The 23,037-nt window shown below is 39.7% G+C and overlaps 1 protein-coding gene across 2 annotated transcripts in view; it reads right to left on the bottom strand.

Moving 5' to 3' along the window:
* Positions 1 to 22,577, bottom strand: part of ITSN2 (intersectin 2) — a 140,950-nt gene extending 118,373 nt beyond the window's left edge. Inside the window, exon 1 of one of the 2 annotated variants that reach the window (XM_044261982.1) lies at positions 22,517 to 22,577. The gene's annotated coding sequence lies outside the window, so the exon portion shown is untranslated. Of the gene's footprint in view, positions 1 to 22,161; positions 22,296 to 22,516 lie in introns of those variants that run through there. The other variant, XM_044261981.1, reaches the window with a different exon arrangement.
* Between the last annotated feature and the right edge of the window lie 460 nt (positions 22,578 to 23,037).

The following is a 23,037-nucleotide window of genomic DNA, read 5'->3' as shown; positions in this document are numbered from 1 at the left end:
ACTTTTAGAGAGAAAGTTTTATGGCCTGTTGGTTTCTGAAGCTTTTACATTGGGACAGAAAGACTTGGGTTTTTCAGTTATACTGATCATGTTCGTTAAACATTGTTGAGCTTAAATAAATCTGACTGAAGGTCTGACATTCAAAAGCAAGATAATCAAGTTCCTGAAGGCCTATCTTATAAAACTTTCTCCAGTGCCTCCTCCACTTCACGTGCTATGTACAGAGAACCAACTCTCCAAACTTACTGATCAGTTGGAGAAAATGTTCCTTCATCATCTGATTCCAAAGGAGATCAAGGTCGGTCCCATGAGAGAATGACTGAGGCAAAATTACTTACTTCTTTACAGTTTCTGCAGTAGAAGGAAATTTACAGTGTACAATACGTTCTCTACACCTGTTCCCTGTCTAGCCATCACTTCTTTCATTCATCCATTTGTTTAGTTATCAGACATTAATAGTCACTATAATAAAAGGATTTGAAGAATGTTGTAAGAACCCAGAGAACAGAACTACCACTACTAAGGAGGTGAGTTAAACTAGGGCACATATCACAAAGGAGGTAATATTTGTGTAAGAAGGCTCTAATGTGATTATGATGGCAAAAGTAAGTCGGTTCCATGCATTCTCAGAGTGAAAGACATTGTATAGGTGCGTGGACAGACACTGATACGGAGAAAGGAAAAGCACCTGAATCTAAGGGAAAGACTGGTTGAAAGGAAAGTACATAGCCTGTATCACAGTAGAGACTTTCCTATTCAAAGACGGTGTGATTTGAGAGCCATGGGATTTCAAAGAACTCACTTAATTTTAATTGTTAAAAGACACCGTAAGAGACCCAATAGTTTTAAACTTGGCTCCTTGCAATTCTAGAAATTTTAAAGCGATACGATAGATGTGGAATAGGGAAGAGGAATGCAGGACTGGAAGAGGATACCAACTTCAATGACAGTAGCTCCGTTTTTGTGTTTCACATACTAAGGCTTCTCTATAATATTTTATCTGATGATTTTTTCTTAAAGAATTAAACAGCATACTGAATTTCAGCCCCTTCATTTTAGAGACAATTAAAGAGAATCCAAAGAGATTAAGTAACTTGCCAAGATTATACAATTTAAGCAGCAAAGTATGTCACGCTATTGATTTTGAATTTCACTGTGCAAGTCATGGAGAGACCGTATTTATTATGCAAGACAGACACTCAGTTTTGGTAGTCATCAGGGACTGGAAATAGTTGGCATCATATCAGTGAGTGACTTTATCCAGGGAAAGCATATATAAGAAACAAGAGAAGAACCTGATCTTTTAAGGGCAGATGAAGAGAATTCTGAGAAACAATATAGGAACTGAACTGGATGGGAGTATCTTGAGACACGGACACCAGTTATGAGTGACTGATGTAATCCAGATGGTGAGAATTTTAACTTGGACAATCGAGAAGAAGCACTTCTGAGCTAGAATGGACAGCATTTTCTGATCAGCTAAATGCTGCTGATGAAAGAAGAGCATCAAGATAAGTTTCTTCTTGGGACGCCTGGGTGGCTCAGTTGGTTAAGCAGCTGCCTGCGGCTCGGGGCATGATCCCGGCATCCTGGGATCGAGTCCCACATCGGGCTCCTTGCTCGGCAGGGAGCCTGCTTCTCCCTCTGCCTCTGCCTGCCTCTCTGTCTGCCTGTGCTCTCTCCCTCTCTCTCTGACAAATAAATAAATAAAATCTTTAAAAAAAAAAAAAAAAAAGATAGGTTTCTTCTTGGGTGACTGTAGTGGTAATACTAACCAAGACAAAAGCTCTAAAAAAGTAGAAATTTCAGTATTAGATTTGGGGGGTGAGCAACAAAACGTTCAGTTTTCAGCTTACTTAATCTGATGCACTTACAAAGACATCCAGGTGGAAATGTTTAAGAGATGGTAAGGATTCTGCCCAGGCTGCAGACCAGATTTGGTAGCTATCATGGATTGGGAAGAGCTGTAAACAGGTCAGTAAATGACATTATCCACATTATCCACAAAAAGCATGTACAGGAAAAAGGAGAAGAATGATCAGAACAGAGGTTGAGAAAAAGGAGAAATCACAACATAGAGGAAAGAAAAGCATTTCAAAGAGATGATGGCCATAACTGTCAAATGTCATAGAAGTCAAGACTAAGCCATTAGTTTCAGCCATCTGTGCAGGTAATGGACTGTAAGTCAAACTGAAGTAGACCAGCAGTAAAGTGTGACTCAAGAATATGTTGTTAAAGGAGAGGGAAGGGGGGATGGGGAGGAGTGACAGGAGGTTTCAGGAAAGAGGCAAGGTTATCAGGCTTTCCTGTTAGATGGGAGAACAAAACTATTTTTAGAGGAAGATGAAGAGATTTAATTTCCAAAAGGAGAAGGAAAGGAGGTTAATTAATAATGAAAGCTAAGAGTCCAGAGAAAGCAGACAGCTCTAGAGTATAAAGCTAGAACATGGGCCACACATTTCTGGTTCTGGGAATATAGGACAAAACAACAAGATAAATATCTTTATAGATAGTAAAGATTAATAAAGACATATAAGTTTGGAAGCAGAAGGAAAAGGAGTTGAGAAAGTACAGCTTTTCTTCGGGCCCAGACATCCAAAGGGCATGGCTCTGAGGTGGCTAAGCACACATTTCTCTTCTCTTCAAGCAACAAAAGAAGGTCTCATGTAAATATGTTCCCAAGAGTCACTCAGGTGTATGAATTTCAGTTGTGTTCAACTAGCTATGCTTTATACATGGGAACATTTGTTACCCGAATGAATATAGGAGAGTAACATTCTAGGCTGAGGTAATATGTGCAAAAGCGGAGTGAGGAGTGTGGTCTGGGAAAATTGGTGGTGGTTTATTCACATGAAGTAGTTAAGAGCTTAACAATGCAAGGAACTATAACAATAGCTGTAAAAATGAGAATTATATTAATACCTAGCTGATAGAAATGAAAATTGGCACAACTACTCTTCTGGAAAGGAATCTGGAAATGAACTTATTTATAGCCCGTCTTCTCCAAAAAAGAATTAAAGCTCATGCAAAAGTATAAAAACATTAAATTAGGGCATCCGGGTGGCTCAGTGGGTTAAGCCGCTGCCTTCGGCTCAGGTCATGATCTCAGGGTCCTGGGATCGAGTCCCACATCGGGCTCTCTGCTCAGCAGGGAGCCTGCTTCCCTCTCTCTCTGCCTGCCTCTCTCTCCGTCTACTTGTGATCTCTCTCTGTCAAATAAATAAATAAAATCTTAAAAAAAAACACATTAAATTAAAAAGTACATGGGTAAATGAAGGTAATTAGAAAATAAGTGATTGCTTTCAACTTTTGCATGTTTGACATTTTTCATAAATGAAAGTTGAAAAAGAAAACTAGTGCATCTGACTTGACCACTGGCTCTCCCTCACTGCTGTCCCCTACAATCACCATGGCAATTCCTTAACTGCTTTCACACCTACCTCACCATCCCCTCTCCACCATTATTGCAATACATCTTGGTGAAGTCAAGTCTCCCCACAGATGATCCTACCCACATCCTGTCTTTGACCCCCGTATTCCAAATGTCTTATCCTCCATCTTATCTTAGCTGGGCACTCCCAGGTCACACCCTAGGCCTTGTTATTATAATGACTGGACTCCTGTGTAACCCACTTCAAGCCTCCCACTCTTCCTTCACCAGAGCCTTGATCAACAGCCCATTTTCCAGAAATTCTTTAACTCTACCAGGACTTACAAACTATTGGTCTTGGCAAATTTTCACTGTCTCTCATTCTTCTTTATGCCCTAACATCAGCTTCCTTAGGTCCTAATAACTCTCCTTACCCAAATTGTAAGTCATTGTATGCATCCCAAAGTTCACTCTCCCCTCTTCCTGTATATTATGCATCTAGTAAAACCCCACTACTATTTCATGGCCACATGAATGAAGGTGTTGACTGGCGTCACTTTAAACTCCTGACCACTAGCTCCCACCAGCCTGACAGGTCCCTAGCTCACCTGTTCCCCCGGCCCACCACCACACTTCCCTCTCTCCCTCACTCTTCCAGACTCGTAACATGCGTCATAAAACTCTTCACCCAGATTCTCGCCTTTTGATTTGAAGGCATTTTTTACTATACCAACTTTTTTATTTTCATCCCAAGATTTGTCAATCTTTTCTTTTATGACTACTGAGTATACAAATCAGGTTAATTATCCAATAGGGAAAGGAACAAGAAAATAAATTTCAGAATATCACACATGTATTATAAATGATAATTACAAGGCTATAATAAGTAATGTTTGTGATATAAAGTAAATTTTTTAAAAAAGATTTTATTTGTTTATTTGACACAGAGAGAGAGACAGCCAGAGAGGGAACATAAGCAGGGGGAGTAAGAGAGGAAGAAGCAGGCTGCTTGCCAAGCACGGAGTCCGACACGGGGCTCGATCCCATGGCCCCACAATCATGACCTGAGCCAAAGGCAGACGTTTAACAACTGACCAACCCAGGCACCCCAATATAATGTAAATTTTTTTAAAAATACAAAATTCTATGGGGCGCCTGGGTGGCTCAGGGGTTGAGGCCTCTGCCTTCAGCTCAGGTCATGATCTCAGGGTCCTGGGATCGGGCCCCACATCAGGCTCTCTGCTCAGCGGGGAGCCTGCTTCCTCCTCTCTCTCTGCCTGCCTCTCTGCCTACTTGTGATCTCTCTGTCAAATAAATAAATAAATAAAATCTTTTTAAAAAAAATAAAAAATAAAAAATAAGAAATTCTAGAATATGGATACAAATATTCAAAATTATAAATGTGCATGTAAAGGATTAGAAGAAAACCTCTTAAGGGAAAGAACCTTATCTTTATGAAGCACCTAATGAGAGTCTGACAAATGTATAATAAATGTATAATATAAATGTATAAATGTATAATATACATTCAACGAATAATATTCATCAATTTCATTTATAATAGCAAAAAACTTGAAACAAACCCATACACCTGAAAATAGAGGAGTATGGTTAATAAATCATAGTCTATCTACTAGATAAATATAAACACCGGGGCGCCTGGGTGGCTCAGTCGTTAAGCGTCTGTCTTCGGCTCAGGTCACGATCCCAGGGTCCTGGGATGGAATATTACCTCGGGTTCCCTGCTCTGTGGGAAGCCTCCTTCTCCCTCTCCCCTTGCTTGTGTTCCCACTTTCGCTGTGTCTCTATCAAACAAATAAAATCTTTTATTTTTTTTTTCTTTTAAAAAATTAAAAAAAAACATAGCCATTAATACTTATGAAAATCATTGCAACACAAAAAACTCCTTCCATGTAGTAAGTAGACAAAAATCTATACTGATTGCAATTATGTAAAAATCATATATGTATGTGTATATGTTATAAACAGATAGATACTCTAATTAAAAAGCATTAATATACTGGGGTGCATGGGTGGAACAGTCTTGGTTTTGGCTCAGGTTGTGATCTCAGAGTCAGGGGATTGAGCCCTGCATCCAGCTCTGCAGTCAACTCAGAGTCTGCCTGAGATTCTCTCTCTCTCTCCCCCTCCCTCTGCCCCTCCTGCTCATGTTCTCTCTAAAATAACATTAAAAAAATTAATATGCTAAAAATAGCTGACTTAGGTTGAAAGGCTGTGACTGATTTTTTTTCCAAGTTTTGTTGCTGTTTTTTAAAATCTCATATGAACTGCACATACCAAATGACAAGCAATTAAAAATAGACAATTTTCAGTAATTCAAAGAAGAGAAGTCTATGGTAAGTTTACCTGTCTTTCAAAAACCAGTAATGTCTTCTATGGAGATTTTTTTTTTCCTGACACCAAGTAGGTGTCCAACAATTCAATTCTAACTCTAACCACCTAGAGTTATGTAGTCCCCACAGGTTGAGGCCTTAGCTCAACCAGCTGGCTATTAGTCAGAGGTTCCCATGATCCCCTCCATGGGTTTGAGAATTTGCTAGAAAAGCTCACAGAACCTAGAAAAACAATTTATTTACATTTACTGTTTTAATATAAAGGTTATAATTCAAGGAGAGCCAAATGGAAGAGACACACTGGGCAAGGTATGGGGGGCAGGACATGGAGCTTCCATGCCTTCTCCAGGCATGTCACCCTCCCAGCACCTCAATGCATTCACCAACCTGGAAGCTTGCTGAACCTCACTGTCCTAGAGCTTTTACAGAGCTCAATCTCTAGTGCCCACCTCCTCTTCCTGGAGGTCAGTGGGTGGGGTGGAAAGTATCCTCATCCTCAGGCTATCTAGGGGTACCACTCTAAGCCTTATTAGCATACCTCAGGTGTGAGGGGAAGGGGCTTATTATGAATAAAAGACACTCCTATCACTCAGGAAATTCCAAAGGTTTTAGGAAATCTGTGCCAGGCACCAGGGACAAAGACCAAATATGTTTTTGTATTCTACTATACGATCTTTCAACACAATAGCAAATATGACCCAGAGCCTTGCTCTTGTCTATATCTTAGTGTATTATAAACAATATTAAGTAAAAAGTCTGTTTTACCAAAAACATTTAACTAAAATTACCAATCTCTCAAACCCTGCCATGCTACAGTGCTAAAAACTACAAAGGAGAAGTATACTCCTCCACACGTACCCTGCTGCAAAGGCCTAAAGAGCCTGGAATCCAAAAGCAATGCCACACCCAGAAGGTCCTGAGTGGGAATGGCTTCCATCTGTGACTGGTAGTTTCTAAATTCAATCCAAACACATACAGAACAAGAGAGTAAAGAAAATGAAAGCAGTAGCCAGTGGGAACAAAAGCAACCATCCATTTTCCTATTCTATCAGTCTACTTTAAGTTTTGTTTTTTTTTTTAATATCAATGTTTCAGTTACTAGAAAGTATGCTATCAGTGCAGCAAAAATAATGCTCTTAAATAGAACATCCTAATCTATTAAGAAAGCAAATATAAAATAGTAGAATGAGGATTTTAAAAGCAAACTCCAAGTTCTGACAGGGAGAAAAACTACCATAAAAAAGTAAGATAGAAATACTCTAATGCGGAATTAGTCCCACTAAAACCAACAGTGTTCAGAAAATACCTATCTCTAATCAAAACAAGGACTCACTTCCCTCGAATACTTCAAAAACACAAATTTACAAATTCTCTTCACCAATCCGAGTTCTTTAATTTTGAGGAGTCATGGACTTAAAAAGTCTGGCAAACCTATAGTTGCTCTTTCTGGAAAAAAACACAAATGTATAAAATGTAGCATACAATTCCAAAGGTTTTTCAGACCTGTCAAGCCAATGTGAAGATTTTCAGAGAGTTCCTGTTTTCCATAGCTAAGGCACTTAATTATAAATATAGTAATTCCCAGTTTTAAAAATACATACAATACTAGAGTAGGAAAGAATCCTTCCACTACGTATTCCATTCGTTTTCAAAGTATTCTAACTGTGGCGCACCTAAGTGGGACAAGAGACCCAACCTAACCAATCACCTGCTTCCATTTTCCAATAGAAAAATAACTCCATGATGAAGAATTATACAATGCAACAGTGGCATAAGAGCAAAGTGGGCAAAAAAAATTAAATTTAACATGATTCTATAATTACAGCTAATTCAAGGACAGCAACTGGAACTACCTCAAACTTAAGATAATACCAATGCTTGCACTGAAAACAGTATTTACATTTGAGTGTGGGTTTACATTGTAGGCATTTTTCAATGCAGCCAAAGTATTGTATAGCTAACAGGTTTTTTTAGTTTGTTTGTTTGTTTGTAAGTATAAGGATTGTACTTAGGGCTTTGTAATTTTTTAAATTTATTTTCAGTGTACCAGAATTCACCACATCCAGTGCTGTTTGTTTATGCACCACATCCAGTGCTCCATGCAATACGTGCCCTCCATAATACCCGCCACCAGGCTCACCCAACTTCCCATCCGCCTCCCCTTCAAAACCCTCAGATTGTTTTTCAGAGTCCCTAGTCTCTCATGGTTCACCTCGCCCTCCAGTTTCCCCCAACTCCCTTCTCCTCTTCCTCTCCCTGTGTCCTCCATGTTATTTCTTATGCTCCACAAATAAGTGAAACCATATGATAATTGACTTTCTCTGCTTGACTTATTTCACTCAGCATAATCTCTTCCAGTCCCATCCATGTTGATACAAAAGTTGGGTATTCATCCTTTCCGATGGAGGCATAATACTCCGTAGTGTATATGGACCACATCTTCCTTAGCCATTCGTCCGTTGAAAAGCATCTTGGTTCTTTCCACAGTTGGGTGACCATGGCCATTGCTGCCAGGAACATGGGGGTACAGATGGCCCTTCTTTTCACTACATCTGTATCTTTGGAGTAAATACCCAAAGTGCAATTGCAGGGTCACAAGGAAGCTCTATTTTTTAATTTCTTAAGGAATCTCCACATGTTTTCCAAAGCGGCTACACCAACTTGCATTGCCACCAACAGTGTAAGAGGGTTCCCCTTTCTCCACATCCTCTCCAACACATGTTGTTTACTGTCTTGTTAATTTTGGCCATTCTAATTGGTGTAAGGTGGTTATCTCAATGTGGTTTTGATTTGGATCTCCCTGATGGCTAGAGATGATGAACATTTTTTCATGTGTCTGATAGCCATTTGTATGTCTTCATTGGAGAAGTGTCTGTTCGTGTCTTCTGCCCATTTTTTGACATGATTATCTGTTTTGTGTGTGTTGAGTTTGAGAAGTTCTTTATAGATCCTGGATATCAGTCAGCCTTATGTCTGTACTGTCATTTGCAAATATCTTCTCCCATTCCGTGGGTTGCCTTTTTGTTTTGTTGACTGTTTCCTTTGCTGTGCAGAAGCTTTTGATCTTGATGAAGTCCCAAAAATTCATTTTCACTTTTGTCTTCTTTGCCTTTGGAGACATATCTTGTAAGAAGTTGCTGTGGCTGATATCGAAGAGGTTACTGCCTAAGTTCTTCTCTATGATTCTAATGGATTCCTGCCTCATGTTGAGGTCTTTTATCCATTTTGAGTTCATCTTTGCGTATGGTGTAAGAGAACGGTCGAGTTTCATTCTTCTACATATAGCTGTCCAATTTTCCCAGCACCATTTATTGAAGAGACTGTCTTTTTCCCACAGTGTATTTTTTCCAGCTAACAAGTTTTGTAAAAGAAAACTAAAATAGAGCCCTCAGTAGGCTCTAGAAACTGGTTAATTTTAGTTTATAAACACTAAATTTCAGTAATCCTTAGTACCTCAGATTATCAGTAAGTATACTAACACAAAAATCTAGACTATGGACACAAAATAACAGTAGCTCCTAAGAAACAAGAAAATAACTTTCATTTTAGTTTCATATTCATCATCATATTCATCAGGAAAAGTCTGCTCACCTGCATGTGTCTTGAACCATACTGGAGAAACAGTAACCTAATCCAAAAATTTTCAGCCATTCTCCACCATGATTCTGTGTAATAATAGTTCATCAGTAGTATAAAATCGAATCTCCTAAATTGGATCCCTCATACATTGCTGGTGGGAATGTAAAATGATTCAGCTGCTTTGGAAAACAACTTGGCAATTTCTCAAAATGTTAAGCATAGGTTACCATATAACTCAGCTATTCTACCCCTAGGTATGAACCCAAGAGAAATGAAAACCTAACCCTATGTCCACACAAAACTGTGTATACATATGCTCACAGCAGTATTCTTCATTATAGCCAAAAAGTGTAAACAACCCAAATGTCCATCCACTGATGAACGGATAAACCAAATGTGGTATATCCATATAATAGAATATTTAACCATGAAAAGGAGTGACTTATTCATATATGCTATAACAAAGACACACCTTAAAAACATCATGGTTGCGAGAGAAACCAATCACAAAAGACCACACATATTTTATGTTCCCATTTATATGAAATGTCCACAATAGGCAAATTCATAGAGACCCCAAAACCTATGCTTACGACCGGGGTGGTGGGGGAATGGAAATGGGGCTAATGGATAAGGGGGTTCTTTCTTGGATGATGAAAATGTTCTAAAATTCGGGGTGCTTGGGTGCCCCAGCTGGCTAAGGATCTGCCTATGGCTCAGGTCATGATCCCAGGGTCCTGGGAAAGAGCCCTGCCTCAGGTTCCCTGCTTAGCAGGGAGTCTGCTTGTCCCTCTCCACCCCCCTTCCCCAAACCCCGCTCCTGCTCTCTCCCTCCATCCCCTCAAATAAGTAAATATCTTTTTTTTTTAATGTTCTAAAATTAGTCACTTGTGTGGCTCAGATGGTTAAGTGTCTGCCTTCAGCTCAGGTCATGATCCCAGCATCCTGGGATCAAGCGCCCCATCGGGATCCTTGTTCAGACAGGAGCCTGCTTCTCCCTCTCCCTCTACTGCTCCCCCTGCTTGTGATTTCTCTTTCAAATAAATAAATAAAATCTTTTAAAATAATCTTTAAAAATGTTCTAAAATTAGGTATTGTTGATAGCTGCACAATTCTGTGAATATAATAAAAACCACAGAACTGTAAGCTTTAAAAAGGTGAATTTTATGGTATGAATTATATCTCAACAAAACTGTTACATTAAAAAAAACTAATCTCTTTCACATTGCATATGAGGTGTTTTACGGTTTATCCTTTGCCTATTTTCCTAGTGTTAGAATATGTTCCCACCTTTATCTCTGCCCCATCTTATTTCATTCCCCACTCTCTGACCCTATGGAACTACCTACCCTCCTGAGTGATACTTCCACTTATAAAAGCTTCCTTTGCTACATTCCTGTTTAATCTTGTATATATCTCCATTAAACTACACACTACCCAGTATTATTAACTTCTATTTTCATGCCAACCACATCTATGACATGGTGAACTCCTATGAATGCCTCTTCATCTTCATATACCTAATGTCCAGAAGTCAGCCATGTGACTGGTACTAAAATATCCTTTAAGAAACCTAAATGCTTTGACTCTCAGAAGTTAGCATTCTTTCAACTGCAGTGTGGACAAGAAGGCTGATAACTTTGAACTTTGAAAGGACGTCAACCAACTTGTGTTTAAATCCCAGCACAGTTACTCCTTGGCTTTGTGGACTCCATGTGACAGCTTCAACTTCCTAACCTCTAAGTGTGGATAGTTGTACCTAAATGCTGGGTTGTTTTAAGGCTTAGATATAATGTCTGCAAAGCATCTGGCACACAGAAGGTGCTCATAAACGATGGCTATTACTACTATTATTTCAATGCTATTTTTAACACAATAGTTATCTTGATTTCACTGAGTTGGTGCAACAAACTAAAGTCGTACCAATTACTGATAAGAAGGACACATTTTTTCTCACTTTCATATCTGAGGAAAAGGTTACTATTATTTCTTTCTAAAGGCTTAGGGATCAAATACACAAAACATGCTGAGACTTAAAAACTTCAAAGATAACTTTCCTATTCAAAATTAGTTACTAGTTCTAGTTCTGCAACTTAGCATTCTCTGTTTAAGATGTTTAAATATAAATTATAAGTCTGATTTTTTGTAATTGTTAAGCTTAGCCTAAAAAGAATCAACTAAGAAGCCAAGCAGGTATATAAGAACAGAAACGGTAAAACTAATACTGAAGTCGTTACTACTCCAATAATATTGCAGATTTAAATTAAATCAATTTTAGAAGAACTAGTCAACAACTCTGAATAAGACAATTCACCCACACAAAGGGGGAAAAAAAGCCACCTAAGAATAGCTTGTGACTCAGCCCGCACCGCCGTAAGGAGAAGGTGGTGGGTGCCGGCTATTTGGTCTGTTCTCTTCAGTCTCATATCAAGGCTAAATATTGAAACAAAACTATTTACTTGTCTTGAATAAGAAGAGGGAAACATTCAGATAAATGTTTCACCTTCAAGTAAAATATCACCTCTCTGACAAAAAACAAAACAAAACAAAACAAAAACTAAGTTCTAACACCACTCAAGAAAACTCAAAGGGAAAAATTAAGATTCATCTATATAAATATTTTAAATGTTTGCTGAAAACAAAATTTAAAGATAAATGGGGAAAAAACAAAATAAATATGATAGTCAATATTTTTAATGTACAGAGAACTATTAAAGTAGATAATGAAAACTCTAAGACCTCAAATAGCTTTGCAAAGGGGAAAAGAAATTGGGTAATAAATGTTAACATCATGAATATTCAAGGCAGTGCAAGTGAAATTTTGTTTTGTTTCTCCCAAAAAACTTATTTAAAACAAAACAAAACAACAACAAAATCAAACCTTGGCTGATTTGCAACAATGAGGATGGAGCTAGAGTGTATTTTTTTTTAATAGAGTGTATTTTATTTTTTAAATAAAATTTTTTTTAATTTTTAAAATATAATATATATTTGAGAGAGAGAGAGTGAGAGAGAACATGAGAGGGGAGAAGGTCAGAGGGAGAAGCAGACTCCCTGCAGAGCTGGGAGCCTAATGTGGGACTTGATTCCGGTGGCCCAGGATCATGACCTGAGCCAAAGGCAGTCGCTTAACCAGCTGAGCCACTGAGGTCCCTACTAGAGTGTATTATGTACGCTAAGTGAAATAAGTCAGTCAGAGAAAGACAAATATCATATGATCTCACTCATGCAGGAATTTAAGAAAACAGATGAACATATGGGAAGGAGAAAAAAAGAGAGAAACAAGCCATAAGTAACTCCTCTTTTTTTTTTTTTTTAAAGATTTTATTTATCTGAGAGAGAGAGAGCATGATGGGGAGGCAAGACAGGCAGAGGGAGAGGGAGAAGCAGACTCCCGCCAAGCAGGGAGCCCAGTGCAGGATTCCATCCCCATCCCATGACCTAAAGATCACAACCTGAGTAGAAGGCAGACGCTTCTCAAGACACTCAATGAGGGCGCCTGGGTGGCTCAGTGGGTTGGGCCGCTGCCTTCGGCTCAGGTCATGATCCCAAGATCCTGGGGTCGAGTCCCGCATCGGGCTCTCTGCTCAGCAGGGAGCCTGCTTCCTCCTCTCTCTCTCTGCCTGCTTGTGATCTCTCTCTGTCAAATAAATCAATAAAAAAATTAAAAAAAAAAAAAAAAAAAGACACTCAATGAGATGCTCAATAACTGAGCAACCCAGGCACCCCACCATGAGAGAAGAAACTGAGGGCTGACGTAGGGAGGTGCGTGGGGGATGGGCTGATGGGTGATGGGTATTAAGGAGAGCACTTGTGGTGAGCACTGGGGGTTTTATATAAGTGATGAAGCATTGAATCCTACTTCTGAAACCAATACTGCCTAGATCTTAAATAAATTTAAACAACAACAACAAAACCTTGACTAATAGCCAGGGCTAGCAAAGGTGAGGGAAGTAAGTGCTACAGACATAACTCATGGGAATGCAAACTGGTATTGCTCTTCAGAAGACAGTATGAAAACATACACCAAAAACCCTACTAATGTTCAGAGGCAGTGAGCCAACTATTTCACAAAAATATGATAAATGGAGAAAATGTGTATATATTCACAGCATTTAATAATTAATACAGAAAGAGGGGTGCCTAGGTGGCTCAGTGAATTAAGCCTCTGCCTTCGGCTTGGGTCATGATCTCAGGGTCCTGGGATCAAGCCCCACATCAGGCTCCCTGCTCGGTGGGGAGCCTGCCTCCCCCTCCCGCCTGCCTCTCTGCCTACTTGTGATCTCTCTCTCTGTGTCAAATAAATAAATAGAATCTAAAAAAATAATTATTATTATTACAGAAAGAAAAAAACTGAAAGTAAGACGAGTGACCAGCAATTGGGAATACACTGAACCATGAATCATGCTGTTACTTAAGTCAAATATCAAATTCATAATGATATCTACATTTATATCTCAATAAGCTTACTTTTAAAAACAAAGTTCGTGGGGCACCTGGGTGGCTCAGTGGGTTAAGCCGCTGCCTTCGGCTCAGGTCATGATCTCAGGGTTCTGGGATCGAGCCCCGCATCGGGCTCTCTGCTCAGCAGGGAGCCTGCTTCCTCCTCTCTCTCTGCCTGCCTCTCTGCCTACTTGTGATCTCTCTCTGTCAAATAAATAAATAAAATCTTTAAAAAAAAAACAAAAAAGAAAAAAGAAAAAAACAAAGTTCGGCTACACCATGTAATAACATGGAAACTGGTTACATTTTTATAATTTATGATATAATGTGCATCAGTAAGAAAATAATAATAACAGCTAAAAATCACTGAACACTTGGCACGTTCCAAGCCTGACATTTAGGTCTTTACATGTTATCATTGACATCATTATTATAATAGGGCCATCCTAGAAGGGTTTGAGGCTCAGGGCCAGCCACCAACTGCACAGCTGGCTCAAGATAAATTACACTCTAAAGAAGGCCTCACTGTAAACAATTGCAAAGGTCCCTTAGGAATGTTAAAAAATTTTTGAAACTGCTGTTTCAGGAAAGAAAGGTACAGTGCCCCAGACATGCTCCCTTTCCTCCAGGCATAGCCTAGGTCAGCAGCCCCAGCTAACCTAACCAAAGACAGGCCTGATTATACTGTTATATTTATAAAGAATTTATTATGAGATAACCATGCTAACCATACATTATCTCTTCATCCTCCTGACAGCTCTAAGGGTAAGTATTATTATGAGATCTCCACTTTTTAAAAAGGACAAACCAAAGTTCAGTGAGACTGTTAGACTCATCGAGCTAATAAAAAGCCAAGCTAGAACTAAAACTCCACGGAGCAAAAGCCATGTTATTCTTAACTACCATGCTGTATTATAAAACACACAGAATATATATGTAAAAACAACAAAAAAAAATAAGGTGGGTAGGAGACACCAAAATGTGATTGTTACTGGCTGTTGGACGTGGAATGACACAACATTTTAGCCTACTTTTTTCCCCCTTATTTTACAAAGTTTCTTTAATCAGCATGCATTATTTTTACAATAAATATAAGTTACATAATAAAAAATAAAGTTAAATTGAATGAGAAAAGGATTTGGAAAAATATTGAAAAACAAGTTATATTAATAATACTCAGAGGCCAGCAAAATTAAACTAGTAAATTTAGAGAAGAATGTCTCTTAACAAAATTAGAACAGAAATGAATGAATGCTGTAGAGAAAAGGAGGTGAAATCTCATCCAATGCACTAACAGGGAGAAGTGTGACTAGAACCCCAAATCTCCAAAGACAACAGCTTCACAGTTGTTCTCTCCCCTAAGGCTCTGACTTCTGGGAGAAGCTACCAGCGGACCTACTCCACCAGTTCACCAAACTTCCTAAAGCATTTCCAAACCTTACCAGGATTACATCAGGACCCTCCAACTTCCTTCATTACACTGAAAACAAAAAAAAAAGGGGGAAGTCAGAAGAGAAACTGAGCAAGAAGGAATATTCTGATTACCAGAAGAGGTATACTGGACTGAAAGGGGGATCTTTTTCCTCAGGACTTCCCAAAGGCAAAGTTAATAATCCTCAAAGTCACTCTAGGTAAATTGCTATTCCCAGAATGGGAAATACCCAAGTCTGCTTTCATTGGATTTGTCTCTAGGCCCCACCCCCAACCCCAACGCCCTTCTAAGCCCAGTTCCATTGTTACTTCCTCAGTATTAAGTTTCTCTACTCTATATACTCAGAAGGTGGATTCCCTTCTTGATAACACCAACAACATCATAAGTACCTTTAATTCAAATCGACAAATATTTACCAAGTCATCACAGGTATAACACCTGGATAAGATGTATAAGAGCAGGAAATACAGAAGAGGAATAAGGCCCAAACTCAGAATTCTATATAGGTGCTATAGGTACAAAGGACAGAAGACAGGCACCTAACTTTGTCTTAGAGAACTAGAAAGTTGTTAAGATGAGCAATCCCAGAAGAAACGACTCCTCAACTGAGTAATGAAGAACTAATCAATAAGTATCACCCAGTAGGCTAGAAAAGGAGATTTTTTAGGACTTGGGAACAGAAATAGGCAAAGACACAGAGGAAAAAGCTGTTTGAGAATTAAAAGACAATGTCAGAGGACTTTGTAAATGGGGCTAATAATAGCACCTATCCCATAGGAATGTTTTAAAAATTAAATGAGGGAATAAATGTATCAAATAAGAACAGTGCTACATAAGGGAAATACTATACAAATTCTATTATCATTGATAAAAATCTAAAAACAAAGTAAGAAACAAACTTGGGAAAAATTATACTTATATGGCAAAGAGGTACTATTCTTAAAATACAAAGAATCCTTAGAAATAACTAAGAGATGAAAATGCTAAAAAAGTGAGAAAGGGCAGAGATAAATATTTCTCAAAGAAAAATCTTTAAAAGTATAACTTCAATAATAAGGAAAACAAGGTGGTCCTCATCAAATTAGCAGATGAAAAAAAAAAGCCAATGTTTCTGAGGATGTGGTAAATAGGACTGGTATCACTGGTAGGAGAACACTTTGGTACTGACAAGTTTTTCTAGAAGACAATTTGGCAATAAGTTTACACTCACAGATGTGCACACAGATACAATTACAAAGATGTTAACTGTGGCACAATATAAAATTTAAAAAATAATTACGAAATACTTTAATGCTATTGAACCAATATAAGTCCAGTTCACATCCTCTGTCTACCATTTATTAGCTGTGGGATCTTGGGAAAATTACTGAACCTATCCTTGTTCAATCTTCTCAACTGTAAAATAAATAAAATAAAACAAATAATAACAGAACAGTTCTTACGGAGAGGCTGAAAATTAAACAAGTAAAAATACGTAAAGTGTCTCAAAAGTAACTAGAATACAGTGAATGCTCAGTACATATTAGACATTATGAATGTTCGGTGGTAGCTAAGCAATATAATTTAGCCAATAAAATTACACTGCAGATAAATATACAATAAAATAGAACCATGTTTTTGATAAATGCTAGCAAGCTAAGAATATATAATTCCATTTTTTGCAAAGAAAAATTTCTAGAAGGATATCTACCAGAATATTAATACTGACTATTTCTCTGGGTAATATGATTATTAATGACTATTATTTTCTTCTTTCAATTTTCCTGTTGCTTTCCAGTTTTCCAAAAGAACATATATTAGTCATAAAAATGGTATAAACAAAAAGCCTACAAGATTTAAAAACAAACATAGTATGCCACTTTTAGGAAAAAGAAAATGAAGATTCTATTCTAAACCATTTGACAAATCTGCTCTAGATTCATGCTGTGCCTGAGGTTTGTTGTTCTGGCTTAAATTACTAGAAAACAAGAATATTCACAGGTGTGCTGGGTGCAAACCAAATAGTAATATTGAAATGATGGACATTTACGTTAAAAACAGTGATGTGAAATACTAAGTTTACTCCTAAAACACACAGAATAATCTTTTCCCAAATCTTGAATTCCTCAATAATAACTTCAAATAAGGCAAATTTACTTCTCTCAATTACCCCCCACACAACTGCCCACACATTCCCTAACCCCATTTTCTACCTTGCTTTTCTCCATAGCCCTAGCAAACTCTAACTTCTAAACATTTTATTGTCTCTCTTCTCCCTCTTGAATGCGAGCAGCACCAGGGCAGGAATTTTTGCAGATTTTGTTTACTGCTTATATACTCATTGCTTGGACCAGTTCCTGGCATGAAGGCACTCAATATTTGTTAAAAAGAGTTAATTTGGTACCACGATTATGAGTAACTTCTGTTTGGTTTAATTCTTTAAAGATGAAAAATGGTTGTTGATAATAAAGAAAAAGTTAAACCAGAGGACAGAAAACTACGAGGAAGGGGGGGCTTTTTTTTTTTTCTCTCTCTCACTGAAGTTCCTAGAAAGACAAAGATGACAAAGACACAGAGGACAAAGTCAATCTGATGAGGAAAGCAATAACAAAGTTGTTAAGAGGGAGCTGCAGCATATACTTTCTCAAGATAAGATTACCACCATGCTACAAAAACTATAAAATCCAGGTACTAGAGAGTAATTTAATGTTCAGAAAAAGTTTTGGGTTATCTGTATTTAGTCTAAATGGCTCTTGACATCTCAACCATACAACTGACTCAGCTATAAAGGAGCCAAAACCTCCAAGTCAGAATCATAGAATGAGGATCAGGACCAGAACAAAAGACAGGGAAAGCCTTCCAATATGGAATGTCTCGGCAGCAAGACAAAATCAATTTGTAAGCTGGAACCTCACTGGAACTTTGGCAGAGGGAAAGCCTAAAATGCCCCTAGTAAGGAGAAGGTAAATGGAAATTAAACCATAGCTTCTGTTCTACCGTTCAGGTTTCCAGGACTTATCACAATGTTAGAAAAGTGCTACACATGCATCTCAGCTCACATCATTCTCTGTTAATCTTCAAGTTTTCACTTATACTCACGAAAATGTATTTCATGCTCACTAAAAAGTAAAATTACCAAATAATACATATGCTAGGAAATTTATGAACTTGACCTACTTAATTCTTATATTTAAGCACTCATTCTTAAGTGTGAAGGAGGGCAGTAGGGTGATGTAAAATGTCCAAATACCTACGCCAATGTGTTTAAGCAAAAAGAAAATGATAAAGCCGTAGTTATCAGTGTCCTCCCAACTGTCAGAGTAAACCCTGCTGGGGTTTATCTACAGGGACTTTGTAGTTTGACATGGCCCACCATTCTTGACCATTCTTCCCCTCCCCCTCATCCGCCTCACACCAGTCAAGTGCTCTTCACACTTAAAAGTACACATTATTTAAGCACCTGGATTCAAAGACTTGCAAGTGATAATCCAAAGCAGTAGGGTTTTTTGCAGATATAGATATTTCCTTCCTGAAATTTTTTTCAGTCACTAGGTAAAAAGACCCCCCCTCCCACCAAAAAGCATTAAGCTAGTTTTAAATTTCTCACGGAAGCTAGTTGGAATAATGGTACTTGGGCACTCATACAAAGCAGCAGTCACTGGGAAACACTTTATATCACAACACTATGACATACATTTTATAGATGAGAAACAGCAGCTCAGAGAATTAAAATCAGTTGTTCAAGGTCATACAGCTATTTAGTTAGGAGCAGGAGGTTTAACTTGAAAGTCTTTATTTTATCTACTATGGTTACAAGGAAAGTAAGTGAAATTTTTATTAACCACATATACTTGTCTAAAATGAATATGCATTAGCTAAGAAAATAATCTAGAAAACATAAAACGGTTGCTTAAATGAGAGACAAGTTAAATGTCTACTGTCTGGTAATTGATCCCTAAATGTCTCCCATAACCACTGCTGAATAACTTCACAAGTAACTAAATCATTCAGTGTCCTGATAGAGCTGTGAAATGATTTTTTAAGTGAATCTCTCAAAATAATACTATACATTTGCAAATGAAATATGCTGCCCTCTTAGAGTTGTATAAATACCTTATTTTTTGAAGCATTCACTGCCCTATTTCTGCTCTGTTTCCTCCCCTCCTCCCCCACTTCCTCTCTGCCTTAAGATCCTTTAAGACAAGTTCAGTTCCTCCTTCTCAAAGAATACCTACAAATATGCAGTCTACCCAACAGGAATCTAACATCAGTGGCTGTCCTCTGTCATCAGTTGCTGTGCTCTGTAATTACAGAAGGGTACGAAGTAAAAAATGAACTAAAAAAAAAAAAACACAGCATTCCTGATGCACCTTCATCTTTAGATCTATTCATTTACATAATTAATTCTAAACGTTATTTCTCTACTTCACACTTGGAATCCTGCCTTTAACAATTAGTACATGAAAAAAAAGTCTGCCTTTTCTTAGTCTTTCTTCAAAAATAGTTATTCCATAAAAATTTTTCCATAAATAAGTTATTGAAAAGATCAGAATCCAAAAAAAAAAAAAAAAAGGAAAGAAAGAAAAGCAAATGCAGATAGGAATAAATATACCACATTTTTAGTAAAATAAGTTTAAGTGATATAATTTAGCAACATAATTATTCTGAATCATTTCTGGAATTTGTTCATAAAATGCTTTACAACTAAATATAGTATATAAAAATGCTAGTTACTTATCAGTGGACTAACATTTATTTTCATTTGTTTACTGTAACAACAAATATTTATCGAATACCCAAATCACTTTTTTTTTTCTTTTCCTGAACCAAGAGGAGTGATAAAGGCACAGGTGCTAAAGTTAGAAGGACCCTGGTTTGAAACCTGGTTCTTGTACTTATTAGCTCAGAGATGGAGAGTAATCAATTAACCTCTACGTTAGCATTTCACTCATCTGTTTGACAGGAGAAAAAGAACTACTCCTACGGTACTCCTAAGCTTTAACTGATTATGCAAAACAGCACACGGCCTAGCATGTACTAAGTGTTCAATAAATCACAACCACAATAGCAAATATATTTTAGTATTGAGGAAACTATGTGAAACAGATGGTCAATAAATGTTCTTTTCATCTTACTAGAAGGATGGAAATTTGTGAAACTGTGTCTTAAAGAGACATTAAAAATAAAAATCTTAAGGTTATGAGGAAAAAAATTCCACCAAAAAAATCCAAGATGTGTTAAGTATGTATGGTGAAATGACTAAAAAATAAAGATAAGAAAGAAAAAGAGATGGATAAAGAAAATCCTGACAGCTCCTAAATGTGGGTGACTGGCATACAGAGATTCCTTATACTATTCTTTTTGCAAAAGTACAATTTTGGGGGGTGACTGTAATTGCACTCCCAGAACATGCCTAATACATTTCCTCATATTCAGAACAGACTGGGATTTTAGCCTTGAGATCTGCTGAACAATGTACTTTCCTGCTCAATAATTCAGGATAGGTCAAGTTTTTTTTCAGACAATTCTACCTTTCATTATAAAGGTGAGCAGAGGAATAAATGCATTAGAGCATTAAGAAATACAAGCTTTTCTGCTGCTCATGAATATTACATTAAAATAGCAGCAATGCACATTTTCCCACGTCCTTGAAAAATATGGAATTGTCTGTTTTTAAGTTAAGCTTTTAAATACAACTTCCACCTTCTACACTTTTGAAATTACAAGAGATGTATGTCAATCATATCTCAAAGCTGGGGGATGGGAGCAAGAAATTACTAGAGAATGTTAGACACAGCCAAAGAAACCTAAAGGTATGCACATCAGAGATGCTACTGCCTTTAAAATTTAAGGGACATTATTAATGATTTATTGCGTTTAAATTTTATCACTAACAATACAGCAAACAAGGACAGGGAAAGAGGCAATTAATTTTCTTAAGAGGCTTAAGAACTTAACCTACAAAGTCTATGCCACCTAAATTAAGCTGACGAAAACAACACAAAATTTCAACTCACACCTAGCCTATCTCTGGGTAAGCGAGTAAACTCTAGTAAAAACAAACTAGTGCATTTAATAAAGCGATCATTCTGTGTTAACCTTAGTTCCTAAAATAAACTGGTTGGCTCTATCAAACACATTCCTAATTCATAATTAATCCAAGTCTCAAATGAAGCAAACTTGCCATTGGCTATCGTTCAACGACAAAGCACATGATTAATCACCCAGATACAGCACCTTTTTACAGAATGCAAAGCCGTCTGCAGTTTCAGCCTCTGTTTACCCATTCACTACGCACACGCAGGAGTCTTTAAAAATAATAACAATAATGATAAGCAATAAACTTTACTCTGGCTTGAGAGATTACACCTTTCCGTGCTTCCTGTACACCCTGGAAGTCAATAACGCTAAAGTCAAACGGTAACATTTCCCAACTTTGGTTTAATGCGAGCGGTGGACGCCGAGCATCCGCCCACTGGCCGCTCGTGACTCGGGCTACTTTGACGCACCGGGATGCGGCTCACCTGACATTCCGCGCCAGCCATGACCAAGGAAAGCCAACTCGGCCGAAAACACAAAAATAAAAAAGAAGGGTCCCAGGGTCCCCGAGGAAGCGTGCGACTGCCCCTAAGGGCCCTCTTCGGCCGGCACCGCGAAAACGAGGGGCCACGCCGCCCCCCAGCCCCCGCCGCCGCCCTCAGAGGCGTCCGCACCTGCCAGGAGAGGCCGGGGCCTGGGGATCCGCCGCGCGGGAAGGGGCGACCCGGCCCCGGCCCCTCGGCGTCCGCCCCTGCCCCGCCGCAGGAGCAGGAACCGGGGCCGGAGGTTTCCGCCCGGCGCCGCCAAGCCCGCCAGGGGCCTAGCCGCGGCTCCCGAGGCGTCCGCGGCGGCCGGGGCGCGCAGCCGCCTCCCCGCCGGGCCCGCCGAGCCTCCCCGCGGCGAGCGCGGCGGCGCCCGCACCTGCCCCGCGCCCTACCGCAGCCCCGGCCGGCCGCTTCACCCACCTGGCGCCCCCGCCGCGCCTCCTGCACGTCACAGCGCGACCCCGCGCCCCTCGGCACCGGCAGCGCGGTCGCGGACGGACGCCGGGAGACCCTGGTCGGCCACCGCCGCCGCCGCCGCCCGGTTCGTCGCCAGGCCGCCCACAGCGAACCTGTTGCGCAGCCTGTCACCGGCGCTCGGGCTCCGCGGCGCCGCCTCAGCCCCACAACAACATGGCGGCCGCGGCCTCCGCAGGAAGCCGGGGGGCGGGGAGGTAGGCGACGGGCCGGGCAGCTGACGGCCCGCCCGCCCGCCCGCGGCCGGCACCGACTCCCCCACCCTCGGGAACGCGAGGTTGGCCCGGGCGCCGCTCCTCACCCCCAGAGTCCTGGGGCACCCGACCCCGCGGGCCTGGTGCCGGCGCTCCTCTCGCCCCTCGGGGAGGCCCTGAAGCCCCGCGCCCCGCAGCCCTTTCCCGGAGCAGCGGCGGCCCACCTGGCTCCTCCTCCCCGAGGTGACATGTTGAGGTTGGGTGGTGCGTTTCCTGCCACTGCAGAACCCCCAAGGTTTCGGGGAAGGCCTAGCCTTGTCGGACGCATGCCTGTTGCACCCCACATGGGGCTCTCTCCGGAGCCTTCTCTCCCTCTAAGGTTAACTCCGCTGATGAGAGAGCCGGGATTCTCCTGGAAAGGGGATGTGAGGCAGGAGAAGGAGGTCATTCTCGCCCTTGTTTATGGGTCTGGTACAGTCCTCAGAAGGACTGACCATACCCGAGGGTCATCCATTCAGCATTCCTCACTTTCCTCTATACCATATAAAAAAGGCCAACAAGGTAGGGGCCCGCCTCCACTTGGGAGAGCATCCACCCCAAACTCTCACGAGCAATAAGACGTTCATCT

This window comes from Neovison vison, chromosome 8 (assembly GCF_020171115.1).
Source record: "Neovison vison isolate M4711 chromosome 8, ASM_NN_V1, whole genome shotgun sequence".
Classification (NCBI taxonomy): Eukaryota; Metazoa; Chordata; class Mammalia; order Carnivora; family Mustelidae; genus Neogale; species Neogale vison.
Note: the sequence above shows the minus strand (reverse complement) of the source record. Positions and strands in the feature narration are given on the sequence as shown.